The sequence below is a fragment of the Amborella trichopoda genome, chromosome 12, assembly GCF_054954075.1.
Source record: "Amborella trichopoda isolate Santa Cruz 75 chromosome 12, AtrichopodaSantaCruz75HAP2 v2.0, whole genome shotgun sequence".
Lineage (NCBI taxonomy): Eukaryota > Viridiplantae > Streptophyta > Magnoliopsida > Amborellales > Amborellaceae > Amborella > Amborella trichopoda.
Genome location: NC_142347.1, coordinates 4593947 through 4614300, shown reverse-complemented (window position 1 = coordinate 4614300; position 20354 = coordinate 4593947). Strand labels below are relative to the sequence as shown.

Here is a 20354-nt window from a genome sequence, read left to right as displayed (position 1 = left end):
CAGGCGATTCTTGGACCGTTGGAAAGCTCTTGGGCTATACTTCAAATTGGAATAGGATTTGGGTAGTTTTGTGGTAATTAAATTGAGTCTTCTAAGATAATGTAATCTTAAAAGTTTAAAAAACCATAGAATTTGCCATATTTAAAATGGGGTGTCTACAGTTGCCCCTCTTTGGTATTCCATGTCTTTCGAGGGACAGGTGAATGGCAAAGAAGTAGATACTTTGGTGTTCCCTGTCCTTCTAGAGGCAGGTGAACGACAAAGATAAAGCAGACATTTTAAATTTCTTCCTGAGGTCACGTGGTCAGGTGGCACACCAACTATCCCTCCAAGTCTTGGTGCATACCGAGCTCACCCACCTAGGGCATTTTTCCTCCTAAGATTTTTGACGTGAGATGTCGGCGAGTTACACAAGCTTGAAACTCGAGTTGGATTTTCTAGCCATGTCATTTAACTTCAGGGGTCTTTGTAGTTGGAATTTTTAACCCAAGCATTTTCTTTGATCTCCTTAGGGTTTACTAAGGTTGTTTATAGGAAAATGCTTTCTATAAGAAGAGACTTGTCTGGCCAAATCAGAAGTAAGAGACAAGGCAGTAATGCGATCGCGACAACAAGGTAGTCATCATAAATGGGTGTCCAAGCTCCTTCATTTTTTTATGACTCTTTTAGAATTTTTAAAAGTAAAGGGAGATTTGAAATGAAACCTGGAGCAAGGACAGGTTACGATTTTAACAAAGGAATTAATTTTTTGGAAAAGACAACACATATAGTGAAAATTTTGAAAAGAGAAAGATATTTCAAAAAACAATGTTTGTTAGCAGTTTTAACTCCTGCAACCATAAAGTCCTCTAAGAAGTTTAGCGTCATGCAGCGATGAACGTCAATACGGGGATAAATGGAATTCTTTGAACAGGGTGGTTGTGCCCTGGATACACCCGACCTTTTTACAACATACGGGGCTAGACGGTACCTGTTTCGGCTCTTTTACGTCACACGATTTTGACGTTTTCCCATTGAACAGGGTGGTTGTGCATGGGATACACCCGACCTTTCACGTCATATGGGGATAGATGGTACCTGCCCTGGCTCTTTTACGTCGCACGAGTTTCATGTTTTTCCATTGAAACAGGGTGGTTGTGCTCTGGATACACCCGACATGCAGGGCTAGACGATACCTGTCTCGGCTCTTTTACGTCGCACGAGTTTGACGTTTTTCCATTGAATAGAGTGGTTGTGTCCTGGATACACCCGACCTTTCACATCATACAGGGCTGGACAGTTCCTGTCTTGGCTCTTTTATGACGCACGAGTTTGACATTTTTCCATTGAACAGGGTAGTTGTACCCTGAATACACCCGACCTTTCACATCATACTAGGCTGGACGGTCTCTGTCTCGGCTTTTTTACGTCGCATGAGTTTGATGTCGTTCTTGTCTTGGCTTTTTTTTAACATCCCACGAATTTGACGCTTATCATGTCTCGGCTCTTTTACGTCTCACGAGTTTGACGTTTTTCCTGTCTCGGCTCTTTAACGTCGCATGAGTTTGATGTTTTTCCTGTCTTGGCTCTTTAATGTCGTACGAGTTTGACGTTTTTTCATGTCTCGGCTCTTTTAACGTAGCACAAGTTTGACGTTTGTTTTCTTGTCTTGGTTCTTTAACGTTGGACAAGTTTGACGCTTATCCTGTCTCGACTCTTTTACATTGTACAAGTTTGATATTTATCCTATCTCAACTCTTTTATGTTACACCAGGGGATCCAGTTGAGAGAAAAACGCTCCCAGACTAGCCAATATAGTCATTGGCGAGGTTCACCCATCTTCGATATGTGGTAGTTGGTAGTTATACTCATACAACCGTAGAGTGCCTAACTAGTTTCAAACCTTCATAATAGGCATAGGAAGTTAGCTTTGAGAACGAGGCTAGATCGACTAACAGTTTAACCTCTTGTAGTGATGAAGAAGTCATTTCTAAAAAGGTTTTGGAAATGGAGGGTTTTAACAATTAGATTGAAAAATCGCTTTTAAAAGGGACTGACCTTACACTTTTGCCACCTGTGACCCCTTTGGTGGTCATTTTCTTTATTATATTTTATCCAAAGATGATGAAAAAATTTCCTTGTGGGATCGTGAGAACTCAAAAGTCTTGAAGTTGTCTTTTTACCTTTGGAGCGTTCATCCTGTGCTTCATGGGTCCATGAAGAGTTATCTGACTTCTTGCTGAGCTTTCATCTTGGAGAGGTCCCGATGTTCTTCCAAGATTCGTCGAAGCCACTTCGGGTTTCCATTCATATCACGCTCCCACATTTTTCTGAGTTGGTTATGTTGGGAACCTATAGGGTTTAGGAGGAGTCTTCGTCCTCAAGGTCTATTTTGTGCCATATTGTTGGAACTTGCAAGTACTTCTTTGTACTTGAATGTTTTTAAATCAGAAGCTCCTTCTTGGAGTTTTTTATTTTATTTTATTTTAGTTTTTTACCCGTGATGCCCTTTCAGTTTTTCACCACGTCTATTTATTTTTATTTTTTTATGAAGTCTTTTTAGGTTTTCACCACTCTTTTGAACCCATTACGGGTAGTATTTTTTGAGATACATCGCATTGATGGGGTCGTTGAGCACGCATCCCTCCTGATTATTGATCTTGTAAGAATTGCTTGCGTGCACTCAGGTTACTACGAATGACCACTCCCAAATAGGTTTGAACTTGCCTAAAGGGTGTGGGTTTGTAGGAGTGTGGAAGATTTTCTTGAGTACCATGTCCCCTTCCCTGAACTGTCGAGCAACAACTTTACTTTGGTATGCCTTCTCGATTTTACACTGGTAAGCGACAATATTTTGTGTTACTCGTGATCGTCTTTCATCCAAATTAACGAGGGTAGCGATTCGTGCTTCGATCTTTTGTTCCTTATCTGAATCCTTATGAATAAGTACTCGGAGAGACAGTATCTCAACTTTAATAGGTAACACTGCTTCCATACCATACACCAATGAGTATGGGGTCGTGCCAATAGGAGTCTTCTCAGTTGTCTGGTAGGCCCATAACTCGTTATTTAGCTTTTCATACCAATCTTTGCCACCTTCTATTACTTTGTCTATAATTTTGAGAAGTCATTTGTTTGTAGCCTCTGCTTGTTTATTTCCTTGAGGGTGGTAAGGTGTGGAGAATTTCTGCGTTATCCCAAACTTTTTTCACACCTTAGAGACATTTTCATTTTTGAAATTGGATTCATTGTCAGTAATGATTGACTCAGGAACACCGAACCTGAATACAATATTGTTCTTTATGAAACGGGCAACATGTTGTCCCTCAATTTTGACAAATCATACGGCCTCTACCCATTGCAAATCATACTCCGATGATATCAAGACCCCACATGGCAAAAGGCCATACAGGCAGTGTTGAGTTGAGTGGTACGGACGGTGCATGGATGAAGTATTCATAAAGCTGACATTTGGGACACCTCTTTACGAACTTCCAACAATCTTTAGCCATGGTGGTCCAGTAATAGCCTTTGCGCCTGATTTTCTAAGCTAAGGCGGTTACACCAGAATGACCTCCTTTATTGTGTAACTCTGTCAATACTTGGTCAATTTCTGGCTGATCAAAGTATCGTAGAATGATGCCATCGAATGACTTTTTGAGCAGGAAATCACCTCGTACTGAGAATCCTATAGAAAGCCTTCGAAGGGCTTCTTTATCCTTTTTTATAGTTCTTTCAGCAAGGACAGAACATCGTGGAACCATGGTTTTCCCTTAACTAACACATCTAAAGCTATGAAAGACACCTCCCCATAGTTCTCATTGGCTTGTCGCCCCATAGTTCTCATTGGCTTGTCGCCAACCGTAATGTGGACGCAATTCAATCAATTCTCTCATGATATATTTTTTTTAGGTGTCGCTCTCTCACCTCATGAAGGCTCTTAATGGTTAGAGAAATTTAAATATAGATCGGTTAATTTTAAAGGAATTGAATTTCTGTTTGAAGTTTTAGAAGGGATTGTCAATAAAGTGACATGTTATCTTTTGTACAAGGAGGTCACACTCATTACATATCAAATTAAATGGTTGCGTTGAGTCACGAGAATTGTTTTTTTTTGAGTTTTGTGTCTTATCAAAGACACTTTTACAACCATCTATTTTTGAAATTTAAAGGACAAGAGTGATTATAACTTCTTTGTATAAAATGTAAAAAAAAAAACTTTATATAAAGCCAAGGCTCTAAACAACCAAATTAAAGCCCACCTCAAAAATTTCACTAGAAGAGGTTGTTTTGATGGTCAAATATCCTCAAATTGATCATCTCGACATTAAGATGCATGGACATGAGAAAAAAATGGATTTTAAGTTTTGGAGATAGTGTATCTTGTAACACATTTTTTGACTGTCAATTTTCAAGATTTTCAAGTTTTCATAGATCTACTTGATCTATACTATTTTTTAAGCTTTAAATTTTATAATTAAATACAAAAATATATTTTAAGGCTGCCACAAAGATTTCCAGTATTGAAATCATCTTTCTTGACATTATTTGAAAGTGCACTTTACTTTAATTATTTAGAGCCTCATCTCTATACAAACCGCACCCAAAGGTAAGTGGTTCTTTTGTAAACAATCCTATTTTAAAATAAGGACCTACTTTTTTGAACATGGGAAAGGTTTCTATATTTCCATTATTGTATGGAAGATTTATACTTCTCCCCCATCCAGCTGTTCGCTTTTGATCAAGTGAGCCTCTGACTGTTTGATCTAGATCCAACGCTTCAAAGAATTTTATTTTTAATTTTTTCATACAAATTATGTGAATATGAAATTTAGTACATACCATAATTTTAATCGGGCATACCTAAAAAGTATTAAAAAATAAAATGACCAAAATACCTTGAAAGCATTTAGGTCATTTTATTTTATTTAGGATTTTTTTAATATTTTGTACAGGTGCGAGTTTAAGAAAGAAGTTGACACCCAAAATTTGGTGTCAAAATATTTTATATAAAAAATTAAAAATATAATAGTGTAGAGGCGTGATATTGTGATTGTGGCCATCTTAGCCATCCATTCAGAATGGACGGCTAGATAGAGAGAAAAATATAAATTTTATAAAAATATTTATACTTCCCTTTTTTTATTTCTATATTGGCCCCAATTTGAAAGTTAAAACATCAAACTACTTGGACTATACAATATTGCTACGTTTGAACAACCTTTTGGGTTATAAAGGCATTTAATTTGTCAGAATCTCGTTGGTCCTTTGTTGTAACCTTTCAAGCAATTATATTGGGACCTTCGAAATGGGGTTAACAATGTTTTCTTCCTCATGAAGGAACAAATGAATGATTGATCCGAAGAATACTAAGTCGAGAACTCCAAATTAAGCAAACACTATTGCAATTAACGCTGTAAACTAACATAACAAAAAACTAATATTATAAATATAAAGAACAAAAATAACCACCATTGGGTGTTCAAAAGAAATAATATATATATGTGGGGTTCTTTTATCTCCAATACCCTAAACACCCAAATCCAATTTTCAAACCCAATCAAATAATAATATGAATATCAAAAAATTCTAATCAAAATTTTCACTAATTTTGGGATTATTTTATCGCCAAAAACCTAATTCCCAAATCTTAGTTTCCCAATTTTTTTTTTTTTTGAAACATACCTGATTCGATTGAGAAGATTGTGCTTTGAATTGAGAAGATTATGCTTCGAATTGACTAGAGATGAGCGAAAATAGTGCTAGATTGGCAAAATGGCAAAGAGAGAGAGCAAGAGAGAAGAAGAACGGGGCACCCCATTCCGGTAAAGCAAAGCAAAATGGGGTTTTTTTGGTTTGAAAGAGCTAAAACCCTGATCAGTATATCGAACATTTGACAACTTCTTTTCGTTTAAATGCAAAAGATCTACATGTCCGTAGTCGGGCCTGGATCTACCATGCTCAGTCTCCCTCAAGGACTCGGGTTCGATTGACCCCTCTCGAACAATCGCCTAGCCTCACCAGCGTGTGTGCGGCTCGTGTGTCAAGGATTTTAGAGCGATGAAGAGATGGATTCGAGCACCTACCTCACCGCGGTTTGAGTTTGTGGGATAAGCCCGGGTTATTGCCCTTCTAGATCATTGAACAAAAGCGCTCCGGCTATCCAGTAGCGCGGTTTGAATTCGATCCCCTCTCTAAACTCAACAGCTCAATTGGACTCTCACTTGAAAACTGCTAATGAAATCCAAATATAATGTACTCCTTTTTAATGTGCTTTATGGGTTAATGGTTCTAGTATTGGCGGTAGAGTGGTTAAAAAAATAAGAAAGAGAGGGTAGAAAGAAGAGAATAGGAATTACTTAATGTGAACTTGGTATAGAAGTGATAAGAAGAAGAAGATGAAGAAAAAGTAAAAAGAAATTAGGAAATGACTCAAGGAAAATTGGACACTCTCCCGGCGTAACCTCTCTCAAGAGGTATTATTGGAGACAAGGAAAAGCACTAGCCTCGAAACCTTGGTACCCAGAGGATTTGGAAAATGGAGTTACATGACTGAAACTATAATTATATCACAAAACCAAAGAGCTCCTTAAAAGTGATCGAGGGAGAGAAGAAAGAGAAAGAGAAAGAGAGAGATGAAAGTCTCTCAAAACCCAAACACTGTGTGACTCGGTGGTTAAAGTAGTGAAAAGGTCAAAACTATAAAGAAAGCTAACTCAAGATGACCCCAACCCGAGTGTAAGATAATCAGTGTCTCTTATGATATAACTTCACTATAGAGGCTGATAGTTAGAGGAGCAATCCAAGAGTTAAAGCCCTAGGTCATTATCTCAAGACGACCCCGTGATGGTTTTCCATATATTAAAATTCAAATTTTATAAAATTTGAATAAAGGCATTGATAGGTTTTCCATATATTAAAATTTTCTATTATCTGTATTCTATTTTTTTTATGCATGTTTGACTGCCCACATATATTTGACAGAGAAACAATGGTCTTTCGTCTCTAAGTTATCTGATCTTAGTCTTCAACAATGGGGATTTAAATGGTCTTTAAAATGGGTCATGCTAAAGCGTGAAGTCATCCAAGACACTATAATGTTGGTCTTGAAAAAGCATAACATCTGAGTCACTTTATTTTCTATCCACATTAAAGCTCAGAGCTCAAGCTTCAACAAAGATAGAAGAAGAGCAGATGAGCATAAGAGTGAAACCCTAATATTTATATATATATATATATATAGAGAGAGAGAGGTTGGGTTGCTTTCTCTTGAGATTAACCATGTTTTCATTGGTGATCCACTATGAGAGAGAGCGATTGAGATTGAGAGGGTGATCCACTATGAGATAAAGATTGAGATTGAGAGAGATATAGGGAGGGGGGTGGCGATCCACCATGAGAAAGACAGAGATTGAGATTGAGAGGGTGATCCACCATGTGTGAAAGAAAGATTGAGATTGAGATTGAGAGAGAGAGAGAGAGAGAAGGAGAAAGGGAAGTCAGGTGGATGTCTTTATTGAGAGGAGAGAAAAAGGAGGAGGGGGAGGAGACAAAAGAGGAAGTGAGACTCAATAATTTTAGGCACAGAAATCAAATCTCACAAAATTCAACTACAAGTTGAATATTTGGAGATTCAGATATTTGGGAGTTATCTTAATATTAGAAGTTATGATTTGACCTTATAAAACAAGGCATGTAAACTCATATGATTAGAATTACATAAGATTCTATATTATCCTAAAATATTAGAATATTAGGGGAACTTTAGGTAGTAAGAAAGTGGCATTTGGGGTTTCATATCTCAAGTAGGTTCTAAGAAAGTAAAAACTATTTGAAAGATCAATTTTGAATATAAATAATTTTTTACATATTAAAAAAGAGCAGAAACCATAATTTGAAGCGCTCCACAATATTTTAGGCTGCGTATTTCAAAATGCTTTCTGCACCAAAAATAGAGTAAAAAAAAGTGTGGAGCGGTTTGATGTTCTCAAACTGCCCACAAAACATTGAAGTAGCTGAAGGTTTAAGGGTCAAACTTTCAAACGACCAAAAACTAAATTCATGACGTTAGGGGTGGCAATGGACCGGGTGGCTGGAGAGCGAGCCTAGGCCAAGCAAGATCAGCACAACCCTTATTTATTTATCTTTTTTGCTTCGTTTTTCTTTAATTTTACCAAGGTACCTAGCCCGGCCCAGCCCTGGCCCAAGAACAAATGCAACTACATTTGAATTGGAGGCCACATACATGCTTTGACATCCATATTGCAAGGAGAAAAGTACTTACCAACCTAAATAGTTGACATACAAGTGCCAGTATGGCATCAATAAACTGGAGGCGGCACTATTACACCTGCTTGATGGGAAGAATGTCATCAAGCAGAACTTTCACAATATACACCTCCAGGATGGCAAACAAGCTTGCTGGTGCACTACTCTAGAACTCCTTGCTTGCCAACAAAGGAGGTTATGATCTAGCAACGACAAATCCAATCTGGCTCCACCTCTGTATTCTAACCTAGTTGAGAAGGGTTATTATATATCATATCATTTTGATTTTGGCATGTTGACAGAGGGATTAACGGATCGACAAAACCGAAGAGGGCTACTCAACAATCACTTTTGGACTCAGGGTTGGACACTAGCCAAGGTACTGTGCCCCAGCCTTAGATGTTGTGTTGGGCTCGAGCATGCTATGGCTATACTGTCGATGGCTAGCTCTATATGGGAATAAGAGAGGGAGCCAGAAAGGAAACAATGCACACTATCTTAAAACCGGGCCTCCCTTGCCCTTCGAGCTTCGCTCTCGGGCTTGGAATGTCCTGCTGCTTGAGTCCTAAATGCCCCTTAAGGGCAAATAAAACTTTCTGACTCCCTATTTTAGGAGGTGAGGTAAGAGATCTGGCAGCACAACCCTTGTTCATTATTAAGGGAGCTAGTAGCTAGCATGCATGCGTGCATACATGCATACACATGCCTATATATGTGCATGCCTAACATAAACACAAATCAATTTAATGACTCGGTTTGGTACCTAGACGTCGCTCAATTGGCACTTTAAAGGCCCCTTACAGAGATTGAAGATCATTTATGCATCTCATTACATAAACAAGACAAAACACTTCCATATACCCATCTGCCTTGGCCTGGCCCGGCCCTTTGCCAGCCCTACATGGCGGTTCAAAATTGAGAACTATGAACTACTCTCAAAAGAAAAAAGATAAAACAGTTCAGGGCGGTTTGAAGTCGTATGCTTTTAACCGCTTCAAAGATGCTGCTTATTCACCCATTTCTCCATCTTTTATCTCTTTTGTCCATTTTCCTCTCCAAAAACACTCTCAACTGCAATATTTACCGAACCCCATCCTCCTTCTCCACGCATCTCTCCCTCTCTGTGTCGTTTACATCATCTCTCTCTCCATCTTTGCTCTCACAGGTAACACTCATCCGTGCTTCACCTGAAGCTCTCTGTGCTGTGACTTCCTGATTGAAGTTGTAGTAATCTTTAACCTTTCCATCCACTATGAAATATGCAATCATGAGATTAGAGTTTTACTAGGTTAACAATACTCAATTTTTCCGTTTTCATTGTTTATTTCCTGTAATTTCTCATACTTAGTGTCTACTCATTTTTTGTGTTCTAGGGATAGGCTTGAAGTAATGAGAAAATGATTAGTGATTACGTAAATAAATTACTACCTATAAATTCCATGTCATCTGCCGTTTTGCATGCATTCTGGATCAAGTTGATTTATTATGTATTTGATTTGCATATTTACTATTTGGCCATATTGTATTGGTGAAGACAATTTGAGAATTTGGCTAGGGCCGGAACTCCCCAAGTATCTATTAAATTCTAGGGGAATTATCTATATACCCTCTTTTTAAGTTTTGTTTCACAATAGGCCCAAGGTTTTAAAAGATATCTTGGAATATAAAAATTATAGATTTTATTTCTTCTAACCCCCTGAGTTATTTTAAACCAGTTTTTTTGGTCTAACAAAGCTAAAAAGACATGTCTTTTCCAAAAGACATCATTCCAAACTTCTAGAGAGAGAGAGAAGGGCTTCACGAAGGTAAAAGGTTACCGGAAAGAAAGAGAGAGAGGTGTTTGGAAAAACACGGGAGGAGAGAGCGAGTGAGCGACACAGGAAGAAAGAGAAAGAGAGAAGTTCGGCATATATAAGTGAGGAAAGAGAAATGATTGGGTTTAAAAAGAGCATGTCTTTCTCATATTTTTTTAGGTTAAAAAATAAGTTTAAATGACCACCGGGTTAGAAGATATCTTTTGAAACCTTGGATTTATCAAATATAAAACCTAAAAATAGATGATATGGAGATATTTTCCCTAAATTCTAGTTCAAAGATATCTTATCAAATTCCATAATAATTAGATATTTATCAAATTTTGTTATGGAGATATCAAATTCTCTACCTTGGCATAGTCTCCCAACCATAATAATTAGATATCTATTAAAATTAAAAGTATAATTTTTTGGAATAGTCCTATAATATTGTTTTTACTTTTAATTTCGATAGACATCGAAGTATTATATAAAAAATAGGGAAAATTGCTAAAAACCCCCAAAATATACTTTTTAGACACTTTACCCCTACCCTAAACTTTCTGCATTTATTTTTCTCAAAACCCACCTTTTATAACTAATACACCCAACTCATAAAGTTACATCTTTTTTGACAAAAATACCCTCCTTTCACATGAGAAATCATTTTTGAATCCCAATAAAAAGAAACGCTGGACCGCATTTGTACAACGCCGGACTCCTCAGCTAATGTACTCCCAAAATTCCGGACTGCCATATCAAAACACCGACTGCCCCTTCGAAATGCCGGACCGCAACTCCAAAATATCGGATAGTAACTTCCAAATGCCTTGACCACCCATTCCAACAAAGAAAATAAACACCGGATCGCCCATTCCAACAAAAAAAATCGCTGGACCGCCCATTTCAGCAAAAAAAATCACCGGACCACTGGTTCAAAATGCCGGACTGCCTTCTCTATCGAAAGTAATTTGTTCTACGAGGGAAGGGTATTTTCATTCAAGATAAGTGAATTTTTTGTGCATGGGTATTAGCTAGAAAACATCATTTTGAGGTTTATATAGATATTTCTTTTCTGACCTCAGCTGCCCCAAGCTTCGGCATTTGATAAGTTCTAATTTGAATATGTTTTTGGTGTTGCGGACTATGAGGTCCCCATTCTCACAGGGAGGAAAAAAAGGAGAAGAATTTTTTACTTTCTAGCTTCTTCTTTACCTCCTCCCCTCTCTGCCTCATTTAGAAGAAGAACGATGGTTTTGTATTTTGATGATTTAAAAATCGGAGGTTCAGATCAAGAAATGTCAATGTAGATCATGAATCATTGATCATGCTCTGGGAGTTCTTGTCCATAACCTGGAATTGGCTTGGTACAGAGTGACTTGCGTGAGAGAAATAGGTGAATCACACGAGGAACTTTATTTTTTTGTTATTTTTATTTTTTAATCTTTCAAAATTTAGAAGTATTATTTTGTTTTTTTTGTTTGTCACCCAAAGAATCGGCAAATCGGTTGAACCTGACCAATTCGGGTATCTTATTATCAACATCATCTCGCAATTTTGCTTTTTTTAGACCATACCATCGACGACTCTATACGTCTTCGTATCTTTTCTCACCACTTCTAACCACGCCCTCGATGCCAACCACACCCTCAATACCAGTAACTTACATAAGTTTCAAATCATTGGTTTTTGACCAAAATGCTTTTTAGTTGGCTAACTATTAAAAACCTCCTATGAATTAATACAAAACGAAAACAATTCAATCCTCTAGGGGAAGTATACTGGAAACTTAATCCCCCATGTAAATATTTGTATATGGGTTAAAATTTGTAGATTTTCTATGTTTTGTCCCAATTGTCAATCTTAAAAAATAAAATAAAAAAATTTAAAATTTACATAAGACAAATGGTTCAGGAAGCGTCTGCTCATAGCTGGGTTCTTAAGTAATTTTTTTTTGATTAAATTATTATTCATATTGTGAATTTAAACAACTAAAACTTGTCTATCCAGATCAAAATTGGTCGATACAGATTGAGATTGGTGGGTGGATGATCTAGGTCTATGTTACACCTTCAGAATTGCTTGATTTATGTCATTTCTAAATTTTTATCATTATTCCTTTTTTTTGTTTCTTTGTTATTGGACCCAAAGACTCGCCCGAGTTTGCCATGGTTTTAGAACACTGGGTGAATTGATGATGTTTTGCAAAATTTTATAGAAAAGGAATCCTCCTGGGCAGGTGTCTTGCGACGACGGGTGTACTCTACTCTACCGTGGGAGTCGACTATGATCTCCAACACAAAATATTTCGTCATTTCTTTTCTATGATATTGTTTATTGTTATTGTCTGGTGGTAATTTTCTTTGTCAACACCAAATAGGAATTTTATGTTCTTAAGAATGCAGGTTGAGACATTTAAAGAAGGGGAGTGATATTATGTCACCGTATCATTATAATATAATGAAACCAAGCACAAAGGAAACGAGATCTTGATCAAGTACACAAAAATTCAATCATATTTCATTGAATTGAGATGGGACATTACAAGCCAAAATACACCTGACTTTATATCAAGGGAGAAAAATGGATAAATACATGCGAGAAAATTGTGAATACACTCATTTCCAGAATGAAAGGGAGAAGAAAGGAAACAATAAAGTGAATGAGAGGATCATGAAACATTCATCTAGCTTGGAAATTAAGGGTGCGAATGGATAAGGCAAAGACAAGGGCGAAGAGGATGGCATAGCCAACAACAACACAGGCAACCCAAGGCAGCATGTCATAATCAAATCCATATGAAGCATTGAGGAAGTCGCGTAGCGGTACGGGGTTGCCCTCGGCCGTGAGCAACTGCTTTGTCACATTTCCAAACTGAGACACCATCAAACCGTAAAGTGTCCAGGCGACGGGACACCCCCAGTAGTACCACCTCCACCAGCCGGGGATGCTCTGCAAACATGGGAATGGCCATGAAGTTTTCACAAATGATCTATACATTGTTATGCAAGTTGTGTTATCTATTTTGCTAATGTCATAGCATTTGACCTTTGTTTTTTATAAGTTAATTGGAAAGAACTTAGAATTTAGACTTCATTCGACATAAGTTTAATGAAAGTAATAAAGAGCCATACAAGGAAGGCTCATGTGGTCCTCTATTGGAGCTAACCTATACAACATGATATTTTGAAGGAAAAAACATAGTTATGTTGGCTGGATTGGAATCCTAGTTTCAAGAAAATATGAAGCAATTATATTTTAAATTAAATAACCAGGAAAACGAAAGATGTGTAATTCACTTACAGTGCGTGGGAGCAAGAAGCCAGTGAAGAGCATCCATACACCATAGAATGCAGAAGAAAGAATGGAGGCAAAAGTAGCATTGGGAGTTAAGGCCACAGTCATCATCCCGTAATATGTGTAGTAGAGGAAGGTAAAGAACATGAAGAAGAAAAACCACAAGAACTTTGCCAAAGTGAACTCGAATCCGATCATACAGTACACCACCACCCCATATACAGCTGTTTGTACAAACACATAAGGCAGTTCCACCAAAACCTACAACACAATTTCACTTTCATTGCCATTGCCATCAAAAGATATACCTGTATTTTCTTTTTATCAAAGTTGTGAGTTGTTGAATTTGTTTCATACCTGAGCCAAGGCATATGGAAGGGCTGAGAACATCCCAGCTGCTCTCTCCCTATAGAATACACTTCTCTTTATGTCGACCACTGGCTGAACTGAAGATGCATTATTCACCCCGAGGAAGAGAACCGCAGAGAACATGGAACCCATCGCATTGAGGAAGTCTTGTTGCTGCTCTCTATGTTTTGACCATTCGTGCAGCACAGTGAGGTTAGAACAACAGTGAGTTGGAATGCATGAAGTACTAGCATGGAAGGCAATATAAATATCTATCTTGAACATTCTTGGTTAGGTAGTTTAAGAAGACATTCTCAATTGCTAGTTTTTATAGTTAAATTTTAAGAAAAAGCTTTGGAAAATTTGAGAAAAATGGAAGCATAAAGAAAATTGTTAAAAAAAAATTTGAAACTTGCGAGACAATTCAATCATAATTTTTTCTGTTGGACCAGAAATGGAGAAAGAAGAGAATGCTTACATCTTGCTTCCCATGTCCCAGAATATGCTGCCAAACAGGAGGGCGGCTACCAGGGTGAAGAAGAAGCGTACTGCATTGTATTGAGGGTTTCTCCAGTAGGACCAGTGTTGCTTCCAGAGGCAGGCCACAGCTTGCACCATGAATGGCTGTGAGAATTGGGTCTCGAAGTGTAGGTCTTGAGACCCTGGTGTTGGTTTGCTCAACTCCTCAATCAATGCCATATTCCTCCTACAATTATGGGGGAAGTAGTAATCTTAAGACGAAACACTAAAATTTCCCAAGGAGATCAAAAGGGAGGATCACGAGTGACTTCATCATAGAGACAGAGAAGAACTAAGGCAACTACTCACTCATATAGAGGAGAATTGGCATAAATGTTAGCGAAATCCGCCTGAAGTCCATTCTCAGAGGCTATGGAGGTGACCTCTAGCATCCAAGTTGCAGGATTATATCCTGAGGTTATCTCGGGGACACCTTCAATTGATTGGAAGTAGTCGGTGAGTTGTTGTGAGTTCGTCCCCAATGGGCCTGCGTAGATAACTTGTCCTCCTCGTTTCATCAAGAAGAGCTGAGAACATGAAAATTTGTTTGTAGGATTACATAGGAACGAATGGATAGAACATATTAAAGGCAGAATTCCTAAAACTAAGTATTTGTTTGTGTGCGTGTGCGCGCGCACGCGTGAGAGAGTACATACCTCATCAAAGGACTCAAATATGTCAATGCTAGGTTGGTGTATGGTGCAGACCACGGTGCGGCCTGTGTCCACTGTATTTCTTACAGTCCTCATGACAATGGCGGCTGCTCTAGCATCGAGCCCCGAGGTAGGCTCGTCCATGAAGATGATGGAGGGGTTGGCAATGAGCTCGAACCCCAATTGTCAGTCTCTTCCTTTGCTCTGTGGAGAGTCCATTGACCCCTGGCACGCCCACTAGAGCCTCCCTCAGGTTGTTCAGCTCCACCAGCTCCATTACCTCCTCGACAAAGGCCTGGGTATCACAATGATAAATTTCTAGTTACTTAGACAAAGCTCCATTTTTTATAAGAAAATACAACTCCGTAAAAGAAACTAGAATTTGACCCTTTATTGTAGAAATATTTAGAGATTTTGTACCAGGATTAATTTCACTGCCCATAATTAAGTCGAGGGAAAGGCCAATAGCTAATTTAGCAGAGATCCCAGTTAGATATTTTCTGTCGAATATAGTTTGGAAGATATGGAGTTGATTGAGGAAAAATTTCAAGCACTATAGTCTTTCTTGTGTTGGACCATTGAACAATCCTAGATGCTTTAAATGGAGAGACAAATCTCTTAATACTTATTCCTAAGGGTGCAATAATCGAATTTGTTCTACATTGGTGTGCTTTGCTTGGTGGTTAGGATATTAGGGGCTGCAACACATTGTCCAAGGTTCAAATCCCATTGCCGAACTTCCAAAAACAAGACAATCAAATTTTGAATTTGAGGAGTGTAACCTTTCGAGTGTGCGATTGGACATCAGCTGGGAGTCGCAACCAGGCAGAGAAGAGGAGCGACTCATGGACAGTGAGATTAGGGGAGTGAATATCATTCTGCTCACAGTAACCAGAAATACGGGCAAAGGTCTCTTGCTTCTTTGAGTAGCCAGAGATGGAAATGGATCCTTCAATGTAGCCACCAGTCTTATGCCCGGCAAGGACATCCATGAGTGTTGTTTACCCTGCTCCGCTCACACCCATCAGGCATGTCAGCACGCCTGGCCGGAAGCTTCCGCTCACCCCTTGCAACAATTGCAATCGGTCTTGTTCTTCCCCATGAGCCTTCATTTCCTGCACACCTAGGCCTTTCAGTTCACTATCTTTTTTTTGGGGGCTATCAACATAATTATCATCAGGATCATTTTAGTATCCACTATTAACTGCTACTACTTCTACCACTACTACTAGTAAATTGGGTCAAGAAGATCTTGACATACGGCTGGCATGTCGACAAAGTACTTGATCTCCTTGAAGGCCAACGCAAGCGGTTTGAATGGTAGCACCATTCCTTTCTTCTCTTTCATTCCATTTGTTGTAGTAGAGTCTCCTACAAGGAGAGAAACACATGACAAAGAGTGAGACCTTTTAAATTTTTCTGGGTAAGTAATAGGATCCAAACTACACTTTCAATGTTGAGAAAACGAGCCTATCTCCCTCTATGACTTCTCTACTTACCAAATACTTTTCCATTCAGATGTCCATTGACCTTAATTTGGTCTTCATGCTTCCCCTCTGATGTATCCTCTGTGATAGATGCCTGAGGCTTCCCAAGAGCTGCATAATGAAACAATTTACGTTTTTTTCCAATTAACTTCTTTTCATTTCGATCAATTAACAGTAGAAACAACAAAAGGTAAAATTGAAATGTTGTACTCACGGTCAAGATACTTTAAAGGTAAGGTGTAAAGGATGTTGAAGAGGACGTTGTAACCCATGAGAGCCCCAATCCCAATCCAATACCAATTTGCTTCAGTGAAAATCCCTCGAATCTTTAAGAGTAGCTGGCCTATGTGGACACCATAGCTGAGTTGAAATTAGCTGAGTTGAAAGCTATGAGAATCATTCACAGTTCATTTGCCATGTTTACCGTAAGGCTAATTTGGTGGTCGATGTTCTTGTCAAAAAGGCTACAATTTTTGCGGAGGCCACCATTTGGCGCTCTAGGCCTCCAAATGTTTTTAACCTTCCTTTATTTCATGACACAATTATATTATTGTAGGGTTATAAGATAGTACGATATAATTTTTTCTATCTTTTATTAATGAAAAATGGATAGCGGGCTTTCTTCCTGATTTACCCAAACAAAATAAAAGTCATGACTCGTAGAAAGACTATAGTGTCTGCAATTAGTTTCGTTGGCTTCTCAGACACATCATTGGTTTCTCAGTCCCTGTAGTGCAAGATTCTAGATTGAAAGTCATTCTATATGTAGACTGTAAACTCTTAGACGGATACAGAAGGTTGCCTTAACAATAGGACGGGTTAAGTGAGAATGAGAGGCAATTGAAACTCTTGCAGTAAGAGAGAGAGGTTTTACCTCCTGCAAGAAATCGGCCACTCCTTTCCTTTCGGGACATCGGAATCCCATCATGTGGAAGAAGTCGAGAATTGATTCTCTCGGTCCATGGTACACAACCTGTCCCTCACAGAGAAGGATGATGTCGTCAAAGAGATCATAAGTCTCCGGTGCCGGTTGCAAGAGAGAGGCAACAAGGCTTCCAGAGAAGACATGAACAAATTGTCGAAGGCAGTTTACGATTTGGAAAGTGGTGGAGGAGTCGAGCGTTGTTGATATCTCGTCCATTAACAGAGCAGTCGAGGGCCCTATCATCATCTCTCCTATCGTGACGCGTTTCTTCTGACCGCCGGATATCCCCCTCCTCATGTCGTCCCCGACCATGGTCTCCGAGCACACCTCCAGCCCAAGCAGCTGCACACACTTCCTAACTTAATTTTCTCACTAAAACATCTCATTCTCTTTAACATATCCCAAATATGCTAATCTAAATTTGAGTTGGAGGGAGAAAGGGAGAGGAGAGTGTCTTATTTGGGGTGCCAAACCTTAAGTATATAGTTGGTCAGGATGCTTGATTTTTGTCCTTCCAATGTAATTGCCTACAAAAGAAGAAGAAACAGTGGGTGAATTGAGACTGCTAATACCATGACTTCTTTCTGGGTTAGGTCTGTTTCATTGCTATGTTACCTTCATGAAAACATCAATATCAGGGTCTGGTTTTATGGACTGATCCTTCTCTCTCCTTGAAAGCTCCGCAAGAACGGCTACAAAAACCAGTGGCTTTTAAGCAGAGCATTCCAACAAAATCAGCAGCAAAAAATAGAGTTTGTTAGAGAGAGACGAACCATATCTGTTTCCTACGCCTTGGCATCGAGCAGAGAAATCCATGGTCTCTCGGACTGTCATCTCTCCAATGTGCAGATCGTTTTGGCTGATGTACACCGACGTCCTCTGCGGCACAAACTCCCTCATACTGTGCCCATTGTACGTCACCTTGCCCGAAACCTGTCAAAACGCACCCAAAGAACTGAAGTTTCTCTCTAAAAAGTGCCAAATTTTGGAGATGAAATTGTAGGAAGAGTGAACCCACCTTGAGGCTTTTGTCTAATTTTCCTGCGAGAGCCAAGAGGAGGGTGGTCTGTCCAGCCCCTGGTGGGCCTAGTAGCAGGGTCATCCTGTCAGCACACCAACACACATTGTTTGAGAGAGAGAGAGAGAGGGAGAAAGAGAGAGAGAAGTAGTTTTGTCTATCCACCTTCCGGGTTTTATCACGACGGTAATTCCCTTGAGAATTTTCACGGGCTTCTTCTTGCTCTTGAGCAACTTCAGGAAACTCATAAAGCTCTGCCAACAACATGTCTCTCTTAAGTGAATATTAAATTGAAAGCACAGGTATTGCAGAAAGTTGTATGTTTTCTTAGGTGATTCCAATGGTTTTTTTGGTCACGATTGTTTGAAGTGAGACCATTCGAGGAATTCATAATTACTCCTAGTTATTAGATGTCAATTTGGATGTCATTATTATTTTTTTTTTAACGTGAAGTCTAGTCCAAAACACGCTTATAATCACTGCATTTAAAATCTGACATATGAGAGTGATTCTGACCTCTTTGTATTAAAAATAATTGTCGCTTTATATACTTTTTCTTTTCAATTATTAAGGCCATTATAGGTCTCTCAAGAGAACAATTTAAGAATTCAAGGATTTTTAAGTTCGAATTTATTTTCTCTGTATATTTCTTTTCAAATATAGTAGTTGCTGTAGGATCCCAATACAATCATGTAGTAGAGAGAGTAGGCACCTCAAGGGTGTTATGGGTGGCATTGAGGAGAGTGGGCAAAGCCCTCCCTCCCAAGTAAGCCTCTGCGTCCACCCTGAGTTGCTCATATCTGATCTCAACCTCCGGCAATGTTATATTCACTCTGCAAAGCCAAAGCCAAAGCCAACCACCATTAGATAGGAAGAGCAAACATGTGTGAGATATAGATATATATATATACCTGTCTATGCGCTCGCGGAGCTTCTTGACGAAGATTTCATTATCCTGCTGGTTTGTACCTTTATTCTGAACTATGCAACTGACTCTCTCTCTCTTCATTCATTTTTTGAGTCAAATCTTGTGCTCAATGTGAGTGATAATTGGCCATATGCTGTTGAATATGCAGCAATGTTTCACATACTGTTTTTTTTTTATTTTGATATTATTACTGTGCCATTGGCTTGCTTAGAATGTTATTGGTTTGCAGAAGTAGATCAAGCATCATTTGATCTCATTTCGAGTCAAATCTTGATGCTCAATGTGTGTGATAATTGGCCATATGCTGCTGAATATGTAGTAGCGTTTAACACACTATTCTTTAGCTGATTTTGATATATTATGTTGTTATAAGATTGCTTAGAATGTCATTGGTTTGCAGAAGTAGATCAAGCTCTATTTGTTCTTATTTTGAGTTGCTGAATGTGAGTGATTTGTCCATATGCTACTGAATATGCATTAATGTTTAACACACTATTGTTTATCTGATTTTGATATCATTATGATGTTATTGGCTTGCTTAGAGTGTCATTGGTTTGTGGAAGTAGATCAAGCATCATTTGATCTCATTTTGAGTCAAATCTTGGTGCTCATTGTGTGTAATAATTGGACATATGCTGATGAATATGCATCAGTGTTTAACACACTATTTTATCTGATTTTTATATCATTATGATGTTATTGACTTGTTTAGAATTTTATTGGTTTGCAGAAGTAGATCAAGCACCATTTGATCTCATTTTGAGTCAAATCTTGGTGTTGAATGTGTGTGATAATTGGCCACATGCTCCTGAATATGCAATAGTGCTTAGCACATTATTTTTTATCTAATTGTGATATCATTATGATGCTATTGGCTTGCTTAAAATGTCATTGGTTTGAAATAGTAGATCAAGCATCATTTGATATCATTTTGAATCAAATCATAGTGCTAAATGCGTGTGATAATTGGTCATATGTTGTTGAATATGTAGCAATGTTTAACAAATTGGTTTTTATCTGATTTTGATATCATTATGATGTCATTGGCTTGCTTAGAATATTGTTGGTTTGCAGAAATAGATAGAGCATAATTTGATCTCATTTTGAGTAAAATCTTGGTGCTAAATGCATGTGATAAT

General features: G+C 38.4%; 2 pseudogenes across 2 annotated transcripts in view; both read right to left on the bottom strand.

Moving 5' to 3' along the window:
• Positions 1-19296, bottom strand: part of LOC148779379 (ABC transporter G family member 39-like) — a 69094-nt pseudogene extending 49798 nt beyond the window's left edge. Inside the window, exons 1-7 of the transcript XR_016046179.1 lie at positions 19199-19296; positions 19000-19120; positions 18453-18541; positions 18288-18372; positions 18043-18202; positions 17885-17961; positions 17743-17796 (exon numbers count right to left, since the gene is read on the bottom strand). The product of XR_016046179.1 is annotated as an ABC transporter G family member 39-like (transcript). The remainder of the gene's footprint in view (positions 1-17742; positions 17797-17884; positions 17962-18042; positions 18203-18287; positions 18373-18452; positions 18542-18999; positions 19121-19198) is intronic.
• LOC148779380 (ABC transporter G family member 39-like) lies at positions 12539-16657 on the bottom strand (annotated as a pseudogene). Its single transcript, XR_016046433.1, has 9 exons — positions 16559-16657; positions 16357-16455; positions 16119-16228; positions 15640-15972; positions 14861-15152; positions 14514-14731; positions 14164-14391; positions 13344-13866; positions 12539-12992 (listed from the first exon to the last, which is right to left on the bottom strand). The product of XR_016046433.1 is annotated as an ABC transporter G family member 39-like (transcript).
• Positions 19297-20354: the final 1058 nt, after the last annotated feature.